The sequence below is a fragment of the Camellia sinensis genome, chromosome 3 (assembly GCF_055761805.1).
Source record: "Camellia sinensis isolate YWXY chromosome 3, ASM5576180v1, whole genome shotgun sequence".
Classification (NCBI taxonomy): Eukaryota; Viridiplantae; Streptophyta; class Magnoliopsida; order Ericales; family Theaceae; genus Camellia; species Camellia sinensis.
The window spans coordinates 36881509-36900733 of NC_138963.1; positions in this window are offsets into that span (position 1 = coordinate 36881509).

Below are 19225 nucleotides of genomic sequence, written 5' to 3' on the forward strand. Positions count from 1 at the left end.
TTAATTTAATACTTTTTATATTTTAATTTTATTTTTAGATTTAAATTCACTTAATTTAAACACACTTAGAAAATAATTTGTCTTGCACTCTTTTTGGAAAAAAAAAATTAAATAATAATAATAATAATAATAATAATAATGATGATGATAATAATAATAATAATAAATCAGTACACGTTGGAATTTATAAATTTCTTTACTAATATTTTACTTTTTAATTCTATTGAGATTGTTAGATATTAGATTTTCATGTAAAAATATAGTTTAAATATAAAATATAAAGAAATTTCAATATCTTTTATCACTAAAACTGATAAAATATAAAAAATCAAAAACTGAAAAACAGATTTAAAAAATAAAATCAACGAAAATGATTGTTGTTTAAAATTTTGACATCATACCTTAGTTATTAAAGTTTCGTGCAAAATATTACAGTTCAAAAAATATAATTTAAGCAAAAAGAAAGTGTATGAAGATAACCTATGAATTTTTGAGATGCAACACAAATCTCTGATTTAAAAACGCATGTGTTTTCCTCTGTCTAGATTTGAACGAATGCATACAATTTTAAGATTCAATCAAAATTATTCATAGTGATTTGATCAATGATAGACAACTGTAAATATTATTTACATCAGTATAAAAAGCAAACACATGAAATAAGAAAGAGTAATTGTTTTTTGTTTTACAATCATCATCAATATAAAAAATAGAGAGACAATTTTTTTTTTGATAAGTAGGGAGATGGTTTGTTTATATTTATATAGAACTCTTGGAAACAGATATAGTATTTTTGAGTTTTTAACTCTAAAAATAAAGAGATAATTGGTTTATATAAAATTCTTCACGATTTTTAAAAAATATAATAGATTTCAAAGGGTAAAATTGAAATTTTAAAAAAGTAAAAAATGTGACAGATTGTTCACACTTTTATAATAGTAGTAGATAGTAGGTATTCCCTAAAATCATAATGCTTTTTAAAAAATAATTTATTAAAAATTTATAATATGAATATACACGTGTTATAAAATTATAAAATTTAATAATATTATGTTATAATATTATTTTGAAATAAAATTTTACTAAAATATGGCATTTTATTAATAGTTGTTTCTTATTTATTATTATGTTATTTGCATTTAATTTAAATATTTTGTTAATCAATATGGTAAGTTTCTAAGTTTTTTTTTATAATTATAATCATCAATCTCTAATGACCAATAATCTTACTATAATTTTTATAATAGAAAGCATACATGTTTTGAAATTATCACTTTATTTTTTATTAACAAATTAAACTATAATTATTATTTGTGAGTGATAATTTTTTCAAATCTATTATTATCTATATATTAATGCAAAATAAATTTTTGTCCAAAATGTTTTAAGCATTTCAAAATATTAATATCAATTTATAAAAATTAATAGATACATGTCGCATAAAATTATTAACCCATCCAAATATACTAATTTAAAATTTAAAAAAAATAGATGAAAAGTTTATATGTAAACCAAATCTAATTTAAGTAATAATAATTGGTATATTTTGGAGTTCAAATGTAAAGTTTAAGAATAATATGAGAAAAACAGTTATTTTTTCGTATAAATATTCTATTACATAAATAAAATTTTCATAAGAAAAACATTTTAGTAAGAATATATACATGCTAATATACATTTTATTGACTAAATTTTAGTTATTTAAATTTGCAATCTTTAAAAGCAAAATTTTAATAATTTATACCAACCACATTTGATATCATGCTTTAGATGACACTTCATATATATCATGTAAAACCTATCAAATGATATAATTAGTGGCATGTAAGATATCACATCATATATCCAAATACAACAATTCTATCGTTACTCAATTTAAAAATATATGAAAAAATGTAGATTATCCAAATTTAATATTTTATATACATACATAAGTGGGTTTAGGGGTTTGTGGTGGTAAGGTAAGGGCAATTGACAAAGAGAAGTTAAGATGTCTAACAAGAGAAAGGTTGGCTGATTGGGGTCGTGAAAGTCGTGAAGGGTCCAGTGTGAGTTGCCAAAGCTAGCATGTGTGAGAAAATCTAAAAATTATACTTGATAAGTAAATGCTAATTTCAAGAAGAACAACAAGATAGGGGTCACTGGCATTGTTTGTCATTTTCATTTATTCAAATTTTTTTTTTTAATTTAAAGAAATTTTGCTAGATTGAGTTTCACCAAAATATATATATATATATATATTATACTTTTTTTGATGAGCCAAAAAAAATATGATTATATAAACACATAGTTTATGATATGAATCTAATATATGGCAAATTAAAATTATGAAACTCTTAGAAAATAATAATGTATTTATATTTTATCATAGGTGTAGTTTTTGTTCCTACAAAAAAAAAAAAAAAAAAGTGCAATTTTATAATTTACCTTTTTTTATTATTTATTTTTACTAATTATATTAGAGTTATGCTAGGGACCCCAAATAAATTACCAAACCTCACATGCGTGTGAGACCGACACAAATCACATGTGTGTAGGTTCCACACCCATGCGAGAGGTTTGGTAATTTGTTTGGAGTCTATATCATTTTCCTTACATTAAACATATATGTTAATTAGAACTTAAAACATGGCATTAATGGTAGGGGAAAAAATCATAAGTGAAATTGTGATAAAATAGTTAAAATTTAATTAATTTTATTTATTTATTTTAACATTAATTGTTAATTATTTATTTAAAACCGTGCATCGCACAGGTATTACACTAGTATCACAAAAGAGAAAATTACACTTCACTAGTAGGGATGTAATCAGTTCAGTATGGTCGGTATTTAGGTAAAAAATTACACCGAACCGATAATGTTGGTTTTATTATTTTGAACACCAATACAGACCGTTTTCCCATCAAACCGCACCGAACCGAACCAATTAAAACAGTTCGGTTTTGTGTGGTTTAATCGGTTTAGAATTTTTCAAACTTGAGCAACTTTTAAATATAATCATTAATCTATATAAAAATATTAAATTAGTTATTTGTTTACCATTTCAGACATATTCAATCCACAAAAATAAAAACAAAAAAAAGTTTAAAAATACTAAAGTTTCAAGAATAATGAGTTAGAGTTAAAATTATATATAATAAGAGTTTACAAACTTAAGTTATAAAGATGATAAGGTTAATTAATGAATGTTAATAAACTTATTAATATCATTAGATTGTTAGATTATATATATATATATATATATTATAAATAAAATATATGTTGAAGTGGTCGGTTTCAGTTTAGATCGGTGCAGAAGGTGCTTAAACCGATATCGAATCGAAAATCGAAAAAATTCAAATTTTAAAACCGCATAGACCGATTCTTGGTAAAAAACAAACCAAATATAGCTAGTTTGGTCCGATTCAATCGGTTTGGTCGGTTTTTTTCGATTTTTCTTACATACCTATTCACTAGTATAGAATCTCTCGCATGAGTTTTATTCTTCGTATATTAATTGAGATTTTTTCTCTCACTTTGAGAGTTTATTAATAAAATTTTGTATTATATTTGATATTCACTACTATATTACATGAATCAAATCTATAAAAAAAAGTTACTAAATTTAATACTTTTTGTTAGAATTTTAAAAGATAATTTAGCAAGTATCAAATGATAAGTGCTGTAGAGTAATATTTTAAGATTATAAAATAATAGCTCAAAAAGAGAGTGTAAAGTACAAAAATAATTTTAAATTCATAAAAATACAAATAATTTAGGGGGAATATCAAAAAATTAGAAAGATGGTAAAATAATTTGAAATTCATGAAAGTACAAGCGGCTTATGCATTAATTTGTGCAAAAAAAAAAAAAAAAGGTTATATTTTCATGCATTTGAAATTATTTTACACTTTCTTATAAAAAATATATATATATATATATTTTACTATCTTCCTATTTTTTTTGATATTCCCCCAATCATTTTTATGCATTAAATATATACAAATAGTTATTGTATTTTCATAAACTAGCAATTGTTTTTTTGTACTTCCCACATTTTTTATATTTTCCCAGTAATTATCTTCTATTAAAATGTGATGTAAAAATGTGACAAGTTTAACTGATGGGTCGTTTTATACACTAAACATAAATACTAAACTATACTAAATTCTTTCAGAATAATGGCAAATTCAAGTATTGATCCACAGGGACAAACAAGAAATTAAACTAATTTAATTGTTAAATTCCTAAATTAATTTTGATAAAAAGATTGAGAGATTCATAAACTAATAATAATTAAATTAAACAAAACGAATAAACTAGTAATTATAAATAAAGATGAATTTACTGATTTGGGGAAAAATCTAGGGCAATGAATTCACCACTAGTTACGTAAATACGGTTTCAATTTGAAATCAATTATGCTATGGTTCGAACTAAATAATACTTCGCAACTACAAGTTTGAAACATTTATCAAGAGAGTTATCACGTTCAATGTATAAGCACGAACCATCTCAAGTAGTATGAGTCGTTTGCTCTAAACTAGGGTAGCAAAACGACTTGTCCCTCGTAGTATGGCTCGTCTCAATCCTTCAATATAAAAGAAAAGAAAACCATTGTATGAAAAGCATTCAATAATCATAGAAAGCCAAATACTCGAAGAAATAGTGGAAAATATATATATGAAACTTGTAAAACATCATACAACTGTTCAAACCTTTACATAATCAAAAACCAAATAGAAAACCTAATTATATAGCTAGGGTTTCATCAAAACCCTAGAAAAGAAGAGCCTAGCCACTCATGGAAAAGTGGGAAGAGATGGAAGCCTCTATGGGAATTTGCTTTGAAGATTGAGAATTATTTTTTTCTAAATCCTAGCCTCCTCTTTCTCTTTTAATTTTTCAGAACCCTATTCCAACCTATTTTCTATCTTTTTATACCTTTGCTCTTTTTTCAAACTGGTTCAAAACAGCGACACAAAATCCGAGGTATGGTCGCAACTGCGGGAGTGGTCACCACAGGTGCAGGAAGGGGTGCCGCACGTGCGGGAAGCTAAGGCTCTGTTTGGCTACGAGGTAAAGTCCGCACGTGCGGGAAGGAATTTTCTACTCATTTTATGCTCCCACTGTGTACAAACCTGATTGACATTAAACAAGAATAAAATGTATAGTTTGTCAAACAAGTAAAGTTAAGAGATCTTAATTAACGGCCTCAATGTTGCACAATTCGGCCTTAATCACATCCCCCAACTTACAACTTGCTAGTCCTCAAGCAAAGAAAAACAAAGAAAGAAAAATAAACTTAAAGAAAATCTAACTGTTTCCTCTTTCGTGGGAAGAACGGTTGTATTTAGCATATGCAATAAGTCTTTAAACCACAAAGTTACCCTAAGTGGACGAGTATTTAAACCATAAAGTTACCCCAAGTGGACGAGTAAAGTCTCATGAGGGTTTTCAAAAATGATACCCACAAACATTAACATATTCACATCTATCCAGTAACAATCAATCACACTACACCACTCAAGAATTAACTTATGTGCCACTATAGTGCAATATTAAGACATGATGAGTCATTAAAGACACAGTAGACAAGTATGAAGGAATCTATTGAGTAAAGACCGCAATTCAGTATTACACAAATCAAGTTCTATGTACTTGTGAATGTTAGTAGAATACATCATTAGTAACCTCGGTGTAACGTGCAATCTCCATAACTAGTTAATTGACCATTATAATAGCCCAGTGAACTCATAATAACCCCCAACATATACAGACAAGATTAAACTTTTGTAACTAGGATTCTCAAAAAAAATATATATATATATATATATTTGGAAAGACTGTACAATATCCTGATCCATTAAGCATTCTAATCAACCCTTGTAGCAAGCATTAGGCCAGTGACTCACAAACCAGATTGTTTTAGGGCACTAGGTGTAAAGACACCCCTACGGGCTTAATAACTCGAGTTGAAAAGGCTTTGAATCTGAACAAATCTTTTTTCTAATTTTCCTTAACTGTACAACGTCTAGGTCCCATGAGCTTTCTAATTAACCCATGTAGCAAGTATTGGGCCAATGACTCCCAAACTAGATTGATTTAGGGCACTAGGTGTAAAGACACACTTACGAACTTAATAACTCGAGTTAAAGAGGTTACGAACCCAAACGAATCAAGCTTTTTTTTTTATTTTTTTTTATTTTTTTATTTTGAGAATCAAGGCTAGTCATTTATTCTTTCCTGCAACACTAGCAATTATTAATGACGTGCACCAGGGATTATAATAGAGAGGTCACCGCTATGATAATGTGTTCATGTGAGTCAAGGCATACTCATGATAAATGTATTAATATCACAACCACAAACTACTATCCTAGTGCAAACATCACAAGCTAGTGTTTACCCAATAAACCATTTTCATATAAGTCTACTATGCTTCCCAGTAACGACGCCAAAATTTGATTGGTCGTTTCACACACCAAAAATAAACACTAAACTATACTAAATTTTTTTAAAATAATGGCAAGTCTAAGTATCGATCCACGGGGACAAATAGGAAATTAAACTAATTTAATTGTTAAATTCCTAAATTAATTTTGATAAAAAGATTGAAGGATTCATAAACTATAATAATTAAATTAAACAAAGCGAATAAACTAGCAATTATAAATAAAGATGAATTTACTGATTTGGGAAAAAATCTAGGGTAATGAATTCACCACTAGTTACGTAAATAAGGTTTCAATTTGAAATCAATTATGCTACGGTTCGAACTAAACAATATTTCGCAACTACAAGTTCAAAGCATTTATCAAGAAAGTTATCATGTTTAATCTATAAGCACGAACCATCTCAAGTACTACGAGTCGTTCGCTCTAAACTAGGGTGGCAAAACGACTTGTTTCTCGTAGTATGGCTCGTCTCATACTTTCAATATAAAAGAAAAGAAAACCATTGTATGAAAAACATTCAATAATTATAGAAAGCCGAAAACTCGAAGAAATAGTAGAATATATATATATATATATATGAAACTTCTAAAACACCATACAATTGTTCAAACCTTTACATAATCAAAAAGCAAAAAGAAAACCTAATTACATAGCTAGGGTTTAATCAAAACCCTAAAAAAGAATAGCCTAGCCACTCATGGACGAGTAGGAAGAGATGGAACCCTCCATGGGAATTTGCTTTGAAGATTGAGAATCATCTTTTTCCAAACCCTAGCCTCCTCTTTTTCCTTCAATTTTTCAGAACCCTATTCCAACCTATTTTCTGTCTTTTTATACCTTCATTGTCTTTCAAACAGGTTCAAAATAGAGGCACAAAATTTGAGGTACGACCGCACGTGCGGGTAAGGGTGCCGTATGTATGGAAAAAACCTTCCGCATGTGCGAGAAGCTAAGGCTCTGTTTGGCTACGAGGTAAAGGCCACACGTGCGAGAATGAGCCTCTGCACGTGTAGGAAAGAATTTTCTGCTAATTTTATGTTCCCATTGTGTACAAACTTCGGCACATACCGTCAGATCACTTGGTCGGAGCAATATTTAAACAACTCTGGATCCTCTCAAAAATAATACCTGACCTACGAAAAGAATCGGTCGTTGTCTTGCTTAAACCAATTTTGAGGAATTTACCGAATGACTAAGTAATTTACAATATGTGTAAACCACAGGGGGACTCGCTTGTGACACCACAAGAAGTTGTTCATCCAGAAACGAATCATGCAAAGTTATAGGGTCACTAGTATACTCAACAAAGACTCGGGATAGGTGATCTGCCACTACATTCTCAGATGGTTTCTTATCTCGGATCTCTAGGTCAAATTCCTGACGCAATAAAATCCATCTAATTAACCTACGTTTGGTCTCTTTCTTTGATAGTAAATACCGTAAAACAACATGATCAGTGAAGACTATGACCTTGGAGCCTAACAGATAGGACCAGAATTTATCTAAGGCAAAGACCACAACTAACAACTCTTTCTCGGTAGTAGTGTAATTCAATTGTGCATCCGAGAGAGTACGACTAGTATAGTATATAGCATATGGTGCCCTATTGATCCTTTGGCCTAACACAGCCCCTATAACATAATCTGAGGCATTACACATGATTTTAAAAGGAAGCAACCAATCAGTTGATTTCATGATTGGAGCGGTAGTAAGGGCCACTCTCAGTGTTTCAAAGGCTTTCAAACATGCCTCATCAAAAATAAAAGGTGCATCCTTAGCAAGTAAACTACACAAAGGATGAGATATTTTACTAAAGTCTTTGATGAACGTACGGTAAAAACCTGCGTGCCCTAGGAAAGACCTAACTTGACACACAGAATTGGGTGGAGGAAGGCCTGCAATGAGGTCAACCTTAGCTTTGTCAACCTCTACACCTCAGGGGGACATAATGTGTCCTAACACTATACCCTCGCGAACCATAAAATGACTCTTCTCCTAACTCATAATCAGGTTTGTCTCCACATAACGAATAAGGACTTTAGTTAAATTCTGGAGACATTCCTCAAAAGACGGCTCAAATATGAAAAAGTCATCCATGAAAACTTCTAAAAAAATGTTTACCATGTTAGAGAAAATGACCATCATACATCGTTAAAAATTCGTCGGTGCATTACATAGCTCAAAAGGCATGCGCCTATAAACAAAAGTGCCAAATGGGCAAGTGAATGTGGTCTTTCCTGGTCAACGGGGTACACCGAGACTTGATTATACCCCGAGTAGCCGTCAAGAAAACAATAAAAACCCTGCCCCGCTAACCTTTTAAGAATTTGATCAATAAATGGCAAAGGAAAATGGTCCTTCCTAGTTATGGAATTCAATCTCCTATAATCAATACACACTTGCCACCCAATAGTGGTTCATGTGGGGACCAATTCTCTTTGCTCATTCTCTATAATAGTGATGTCTGATTTCTTAGGCACCACTTGTATGGGACTCACCCACTTGCTATCTGAGATATGGTATATAATACCCACATCTAATAATTTCAAAACCTTTTTTTTCACAACCTCTTTCATGTTGGGATTAAGTCTCCGTTGCATTTCCCGAGAAGGTTTGGTGTCCTCCTCTAGATGTATATGATGCATGCACACGGAGGGATCAATCCCTTTCAAATTGGCCACCGACCACCCTATAACACTCCAATGTGTCACAAGAACACTCATTAATTGACTTTCCTGCTCTACAGTTAAATTAGATGCAATGATGACAGGTAAAGTATCCATTGGCCCTAAAAAAGCATACTTGAGTGTGGCTAGGAATGGCTTCAACTCAAGTGTAGGTGATGTGACTAGGGATGGTATGGCAGGCTCTCTAGATAGAAGATGAAGGGACTCAAACTAGTCAATTTTCTAAAATTATTGATTTTTAATTTATAAAATAGATTAAAAAAAACTATTGACTGATTTATTTATTTAATAACAAAAATATTTCATAATCTCTCCATCCTAATCTTTCTCACCGATTTCCAAAATAAAATATTAAAACTTGCATTCCTTCTCTCTTCCCAAAAAAATTAGATAATATTTTTTATGAAAGTTGTAGATATCTATCTGTATCTTATATATTATATTATAACATAAAAAAAATTAAAAATCAGATATACAAGCTGATATAATTAATAAATTTGATTTTTATTTATTTAGTTGAAATCTTTCTTTTGCATCTTACAAACCTTTTTGACTTCGCTCATAATTACTACAGCACCCGTTTCAATTTCTCACATACACTATGGTTACACACAAAAATAAAGAAGATAAGAATTTAGCTATAGAACTCAAAAAGATATAACAACATCTAAATTTGAATTATGATTTAGTAATATAATAATCTATTTTTTTGATGTACATCTATCAAAATTTTAAATTACTTAATGGGACAAATTAATCATTTTTCTAAAATTATTGATTTTTTAACTTATAAAATAGATTAAAAAAACTATTGACTGATTTATTTATTTAATAACAAAAATATTTCATAATCTCTCCATCATAATTTCTCTCACCGATTTCAAAAAAAAATATTAAAACTTGCCTTCCTTCTCTCTTTTCAAAAAAATCAGATAATATTTTTCAAAAAATTGTAGATATGTATCTATATCTTATATATTATAACATAAAAAAAAAACTAAAAATTAGATATACAAACAGATAAAATTAATAAATTTGATTTTTATTTATTCAGTTAAAATCTTTCTTTTGCATCTCAATATCTAATTTTAAGTTTTAAAAATCTTTAAAGTTTATATAAACAAATCTAATTTAAAAATATCTCCCAGCATTATACTTTAAATCAATAAAACTCACATATCTAACTCACATCATAACTTATCTAAATAATAATAATTAAAAACAAATAGAAACCACAAATAAATTAAATTTTTAAAAAAAATTAGAAACTCATAACTCCATCGTAAATAATAAAAATAAATAAAAAACCCGAATAGAAACCACACAAAAATTTAAAAAAAAAAATATAAGAATTTAGATATGGATCTAAAAAAATATGACAATATCAAAATTTTAAATCACTTCAAGTCTTAAGAATAATATGATTAGTCATCCCAAATCCTAAACTTCGCGGGCACTGGCAGAGGAGCTAACGGATTGGCTTAGGTGAGGTTTAAGTTGTTGAAGGTAACATTCTTCCACTCTATAAATTTATTTATTTTTTAATTTATTTTTTCCATGTGTGATTTTCTTTCTCTATTATTGGTTTGGTTTTGGTTTTAGTTTTAGTTTTGGTTTTGGTTTTGGTTTTGGTTTTGGTGAAGTTTATGTGTTTGTTTACAGGTTTGCATGGTAGAGAAAAATTATTGGTGATTATGGTTGCAATCAAAATATCTATGTCCGTTTCATGTCAAGGATTTTGACCGAATTTTGTTTTCTTCAATGAAGACCATAAAATTTAAGTAAAAAAAATGGGTATCAAATTTTTTATTTTTTATTGTCATTTTATTTTTAAAAAAAATGTGAAAATTTATTGAGAATTGAAGATTTTACCATAACATTAGATTTTTGTATACCTAGGTAAATTTAAAATTTTTAAATATCATTGTGTTCTTTATTTTTATCATTTTCCCATTAGACCATTACTGCTATTTGTTGGTTTGTTAATTATAATTCAATTAATTGAAAATGAAAGCTTAATATAACTTTTCATATATATTATGGTTAATTTGTTACAACTATATTTGTATATAATAGCATAATATATACGAATAATCTCTAAATATAATTTATATTTTTTTATGTGATTAAAATGGTCAATCTTAATAATATATAGAAGAGTTAGATGTTTTCTTTTATCTCTAAAAAACCCAATCTATTTTTTTTTTTTACTTTTTAATTTTTAAATTGAAACATCAATTGTTTGTCTTAAAAAAAAAAAAATGATAAACACATATCAAAAAGCTACACATTTTTTTTCTTTTTCTTTTTCTTTTTTCATTTTTTAATATTAGGATATTTATAAATGAAAAATGTTTGACACCCCAAATTTTTTTCCATAATCCAACTTATAATAATGTAGTCATAAGTGTTAATTTTTACACAAATATGAGAACATAATTAATTAAGTTATACATTTCAACTAACCACATGCTCAAACTTTGACTATTTCAAGATGTTATTTTACTATAATTCCAATTAAGAGAATCTTCAACTCTTAATATATATTTTTTTTATCAAATTATAATTTGATAAAAATTTTAAAAGATGAAACGTTGAAAATTATGTTTTTTCATCAAAATTGGTGAAAAGAAAAAAAAAATTGGGATAAGAATGAAAATTCTTTTAAAAATTAATGAAAAAGTTAAAGTAATTCATATCAAATCGAAAATTTTATTCAAATTTAAAATCAAAGTAGATAAAAAAAATTAAAAGAAAATGATGAAAGTTTGAATATAATTTTAAACATTCTTTTTCATAAAGACTAGAAATCTGTGTGTGTGTTATATTCATATTTTATTTTTACTTATGAAATTGAAATCAAAAGAAATATAACTTAAATTATTAGATTAATAATAGAAATATCATATTAATTATTGTTAAATATCACTTCACTTCATATTTAATAATAAAATTATATATTTATTTTAATTATAACTTTTAAATTTATATATTTTAATAATAAAAAGAGGTATGTCAAAACTCATTTAATCAGGTTTAACTTTTTTTAATACAAATTATCAAAATTACACTATATATATATATATATATATTTATTGTTTTAAATTAATAATTTAAAAAGTTATAAACATAAAAATTAACTTATAAATTTCATGTATATTGTAAGATAAAATATTAAATTACTTCAAGATAATCATAATGATTTTTTTTTTTTTAAATTTATGAATTGTTATCAAACAACTCGAAATCATTTACTGTGACAAGTGCTTTAGGCCTCCGTTTTTTCTTTTTTTTTTTTTGTGACTACACTCTATTTTTCTGCGACTTTTTATAAAAAATTAAAAAATTAATTAAAATAATCACTTTTCAAAGAATCGCTAGTGTATGTAGTGGGGAGGACTCATTGTAGTTTTGTATTAGGCCATTGATTGAGAACCCCCCCCCCAGTAAATCCCACCCCCACCACCCCACACACGCGTGAGGGTTGTTTATTGGATCCACCAAAAAAAAAAAAAAAAAACTTAACCAATCAGAGCCCACTAAGGCTTGGGAGTCACCCCCAGTGGGGGTACAAACCATTTTCCTTTGTATTATATGATCATAATCATATTATTCTCTTACATAATAATACATAGTACTTAAATATATCACACTTTAATATTTGGGTAAATCAAACTCACTCTCTTAAAATTTTTATAAAAAATATAATTAATTACACACTTTTAATATAACTATATTGGTCTTTTTTAAAATTTTAATTCATATAAGAGTTAAGTCGTTTTCTCATGATTAATTCATCAATCGTATGTATAATCTCATTTCTATTAAAATATATATTTATTTTTGTTTAATTTAGTATCTATCTACCATCACTTTAGTTTTATTCAAAAGAAAGTTATTATAATTATGTTAAAAGTATGAGACTAACTATATTTTTTTTCAAACCTCAAGAGAGACGAGTGTAATTTACCCTTAACATTTTTATTGAAATACCTATTTACTCCCTAAATTAACAAACACTAAATATATAAAATTAGGCACAAGTTTTATCACTTTTGCTAGAAAACACACAATTTAGCGAACATTTTTGACATCTCTAAAAGATGCTGTACTTACTATTTTATTTATCAACAACATTAATATAATGAGCTTCACTATTATTAATAGATTAGGGTTAAACTTTTCTCATATTGAGATATCAATATAAGAGAATTTGAGGGGCGTATAAGGTCCATCACAGGTCCCATTTCGATAATTCGAGTCTTTCATTTTGTAGGACTCTCAATGTATATCGTTCATGAAAAAATTAGTTCAATTTAACAATCGTAACTTTTTCATTTTATTGTATTTATCTCCTAAAAAATAGACGGTAAATATTTTTTAAAATAGACTATTTATTTTTTTTAGAGATATATGCGATAAAATAAAAAAAGTTATGATTATCGGATCGTCTTCATTTTTTTTATGAATAGTATATATTGAGGACCCAACAAAATGAATTATTTAGATCATCGAAACGAGACCCGTAATAAACTTTATGAGCCTCTCAAATTCTCTCATGTTCAAATCTCAACGTAAAAGAAAGAAGCGGTATACAAAAATGATACAGATCTCCTTTTTCTTGACCGCACAGACATATGGGAAATCAAAAAAAAAAAAAAAAAAAAAAAAATTGGCCAACCACAATGGGGGTGATGGGGTTCCCCAAAAAAGGTCTCAACCTTTTTCCAGCCGTGTATCTTGAATACGACACAAATAACTAAACAATAATGTTTGAGAGCTCTAATACAACTTTAATGATGTATAAAGTACTCATGCAGAGGTGGAGCACACACTCTTCTCTCTATCTCTCTCTATTCTCTCTCTTTCATTTTACTAAAATTCTATTTAAAATTCTTAAATTAAAGATATGTATCATTAAAATTGACACATTAATTAATAAAATAAGACCAGTCATTTCTTTGGCCTATTCTCATTGTCACCGTCATTGTCATTGTTTTGGGAAGTTACATGCATACAAATCAGAGAACCTGTGTACTGATGACTATGAGATACAGACGAAAAAAGAATAAATAAAAAATAAAAATATGTAGGGGTCAAATACATTAGTAATCTTTTTAGTGTCATTTTCAGGTCAGTGGTGAAAGGGATAGTTGGTATGGCACATGTCCCTCCCAGGTTGTTATTTAATTATATATTTGAGTAAAAATTTAATAGTGTTAGAAATTCAAAAAAAAATTGAAATTTTTTTCCAGAATAAGTAATATATAATTTTGATTCATTTTAAATATGGTTCCATTACATAAAAATTGAATCTAAACTACACATCACAATTTGAAATATATTACATGACATTTTTTTTGTTGTCTCTATCTTTTCTGGTATAAATTTATTACAAGTGATAGATGCTGTTTGCCCTCAATCTTAGGTTGCAATTAGATTTTAAATTTGAGTATAAATTTATAAAATTAAAAGAAACGAAAAAAAAAAAGTGACAAAAATTTAACTTTTATTTATGTCACTTTTTTTTCCCCTTTGTTTTCATTTCTCTTCATAAGTACTTATCTAATTTATAATTCAAATACAACTTTAGAATATTAATTTTTATCAAAATATTAACAATAATATTGTAACGCCCCAACCCTTCACATGTCATCGATATTGTCCGCTTTGGGTCATGCCCACACAGATTTATTCTTCCCAGTGGATCACCCATTCCAGAACTATTCCAGCCTAAACACGCTTAACTGAGGAGTTCTGCTAGGGATTTGGCCCACATGCACCGAGAGACACTAGGGGCCCACACTCGGTATTTCGGAGAGTCGGCTCTGATACTATTTGTAATGCCCCAACCCTTCACATGTCATCGGTATTGTCTACTTTGGGCCACGTTCGCACAGATTTGTTCTTCTCAGTGGGTCACCCATCCCAGAACTACTCTAGCCTAAGCACGCTTAACTGGAGAGTTCTGTTAGGGATTTCACAACTTTGGAAAAAGGCCTCGATACTATATAAAGGTCTAGATTTTTACTCTTATAACTCAGGAACTCCCCCTCCATTCTCGATGTGGGACACCGGGACCTTACAAATATTGTTGTCGATAATAATAGGATGAATTTGTTATGACATTTTAGATATCATTGATTCGTTGATGTGATATTAATGAGTTGGTTTTACACATAAAAGGTGTGGTTGATTAAACTAATGAATTGATCAATGTTAATGAGTTGATCAACTGGTAAAAATATTATGATAAAATTTAACCTCTTGAGTTTGAGTCTCCCAATAGGCTATTGGAGATTTGGTAAGTTGTTAACTTCAGAGCTTTTAGAGATTAGTTCTCAACTGTTTAAATACAAGATAACCAGATGCAATTGGGTTAGACTAAGCGGGAGATATCTTAAATTATTAAAAAAAACCAAAAACTAATAAATTAACCAAGGCCTTTGGCCTATTCGTTACTTGTGTAAGTATTACGGTGTCAGAGAGGTTGTGGATTCAACTCAAATGAATACAAAGTTTGATATGTTGTGTAGTATTTTTTCCTCTCTTGTGGGACTTTAATTGATCAGTTTAATTTAATACTTTTCACATTTATAATTAATCTCTTATCGATCAATACAAAAAAAAAAAAAAAAAATTAAACTAATGAATTTATCTTCTTCTTTTTTTTTTCTTTTTTTTTTTTATAGATTAATTCATATAAAATGGTACAATAAAATCTAATGAATCACAATGATAATAATGAATTTATCTCTAATATTCTTTGTGTGTAATAATGTGTGTAATTTTTAAGTTTAAATATCAAGACAAAGTATTAGTAATGATAAGAATAATAAAATAATAATGACAAAAAAAAATTCAAATATGAGAGACCGGCTGAAGAGATTTAAAGAGGTATTTGAAATGATTTAAATAAGTATATTTTTTTTTATAAAAACGTGAAATATGAATTGAATTTGAATTGATGTGGTAGCACTACTACAAAAATAGTTAAAGATCACACTTTGACAAAAAAAAAGATCTCACTTTTATTGGAAGTGTGATAAAAAAAATTAGATTGATATTTTAATCACACTTAATTTGATTGAGTGTGATAATATTTATTTTTTATGTCACTTTTCAATTAAGTGTGATTATATATATATATTTTTAATCACACCTTCTAATTAAAGTGTGATTATATATACACTACTACTTTTTAATCACACTTTTTAAACAAGTGTGATTATATATATATTTTTTAATCACACATTCCAATTAAAGTGTGATTATTTATATATTTTTTAATCACACCTTCTAATTAAAGTGTGATTATATATATACTACTACTCTTTAATCACACTTTTTAAATATGTGTGATTATATAGATATTTTTTAATCACACATTCTAATTAAAGTGTGATTATTTATATATTTTTTAATCACACCTTCTAATTAAAGTGTGATTATATATACACTACTACTTTTTAATCACACTTTTTAAATAGGTGTGATTATATAGATATTTTTTAACCACACATTCTAATTAAAGTGTGATTATTTATATATTTTTTAATCACACCTTCTAATTAAAGTGTGATTATATATACACTACTACTTTTTAATCACACTTTTTAAATAGGTGTGATTATATAGATATTTTTTAACCACACATTCTAATTAAAGTGTGATTATTTATATATTTTTTAATCACACCTTCTAATTAAAGTGTGATTATATATATACTACTACTTTTTAATCACACTTTTTAAATAAGTGTGATTATATATATATTTTTTAATCACACATTTTAATTAAAGTGTGATTATATATACATTACTACTTTTTAATCACACTCCCTAAATAGGTGTGATTGTATAAAATATTTCAATTTGATTTTTATATAAAATATACAATTCCCAAATCCGCGCCTCTATTCTACCCATGAATGATAGAGATGACTCACTACTAGAAAATGAGGCTTTAGACACGGAACTTTTTCACCAATTTTTTCATCTTTCTATCTCTCTGTCTCTGTCTCTCTTCTCTCTCTCTCTCTCACTCATCTCTGTCTGTCTGTCTGTCTCTCTCTCTCTCTTTCTCTCTATCTATCTCTCTCATCTCTCTCTGTCTCTCTTCTCTATCTCTCTCGCTCATCTCTCTCTGTCTCTCTCTCGTTTATCTCTTTTCGCTATTTTTTTCTCTCCCCCTCTCTTTGTCTATATCTTTTCACCTATTTTTTCATCTTTCTCTCTCTCTTCTCTTTCTCTCTCTCACTCATCACTCTTTTCTTTCTGTCTATCTCTCTCTCTGTGTCTCTCACTCATCTATCTCTTCTCTCATCTCTTTTCTCTCTCTGTCTCTTTCGTTCATCTCTCTTCTCTCTATCTCTCTCATATTTCTCTGTCTCTCTCGCTCATCTCTCTTCTCTCTATGTCTCTCTTGCTCATCTCTCTTTTCTCTATCTCTCTCTCGTTCATCTCTCTTCTCTCTCTATCTTTTTTCTGTCTCTCACTCTCTATCTTTTTGTCCCTCTCTCTCTTCTCTTTCTCTCTCTCTTTCTCTCCCACTATGTTCGCGTTGCTCACTCTTTCCCTTCTGTCTTCTCTATTTACTGAGCTCCCTCTCGATTTATCTATCCATTACAAGAAAATGCACTTTTAGCGACCACTTTGTCTCTCTCTTGCTCATCACTCTGTCTTTGTCTCTCTCTCTCTCTCTTTCTCTCCTCTATCTGTCTCTCACTCATTTTTCTCTCTCTCACCACCCATCTCCTTTACCACCTTCACCACTACTGCAAACGCCATTCCACTACCACCATTACTACCACTGTTGCCACTTCACCTCTACGACTACCATTGCTACTACCATTGCCACCACTACCACTACTGCCACTATTACTACCATTACCTCTTATTCACCCTTGCCACTTCATCTACTCTACTACTACCACAACTTCACCACTAATCTCCTTCGCCGCCACCACCACCACCACCACCACCACCACCATCATCTCTTATCCACCACCTTCACCACTACTGCCACTACTACTACCATTACCTCTTATTCACCCTTGCCACTTCATCTACTCTACCACTACTACAACTTCACCATTAATCTCCATCGCCGCTACCACCACCACCACCATCATCTCTTATCCACCACCTTCACCACTACTGCCACTTTCTATCCTCTACAAAAAAAAAAAAAAAAATCATTAATTACAAAAAAATATATATTTTAACAAAAAATATTTTTTTTTGACGACGGCAACTCCCGTCGCAAAAAAAAAAGAAAGAAAGTTAAACGACATTATTTTGTTATTTAAATTTCATTTCTGACAAATTTTTTTTTTTTATTCCCACCTGTTTTTGTTTTCCATTCCCGTTCTATTCTCTCTCTCTATCTCTTCTATCCGTCTCTCACTCATCTCTCTCTCTCTCACCACCCATCTCCTCTACCACCTTCACCACTACTGCAAACGTTATTCCACCACCACCACTACTTCCACTGTCGCCACTTCACCTCTACGACTACGATTACTACTACCATCGCCACCACTCCACTACTGCCGCTACTATACTACCATTACCTCTCCTTCACCCTTTCCACTCCATCTACACTACAACTACCACAACTTCACCACTAATATTTTTCACCATCACCACCACCACCACCATCATCTCTTATCCACCACCTCCACCACTAATGTCGCTACCTTTCCTCTACCACAAAAAATTAGTTCATGATTTTTACTAACCAAAAAAAATAGGCCGTAGAAAAATATTTTTCATTGACCACAGAAAATAAACTTTTATTTTAGTGAAAAATATTTTTCATTAAAATATTACCACTACTTCTGCCAAATAAAAAATAATAATAATATCTATATTTCTATCATTTGATTTTCATACATACTTTTTGATTTTTTTCTTTTTAATCTCTATCATTTGATTTTCATACATAGACTTTCTGATTGATTTGTAATCGATCTGTGCTTCTCTCTTATTTTACTTTTAGACCCTTGTGTTTGTATATTTGTTTTTGATGCAAGATTGTTTCTTCTTTTTTTTTTGAAAATTTTCACTTCTCTGTTTGTTTGCTGAGAAAACCGAGCA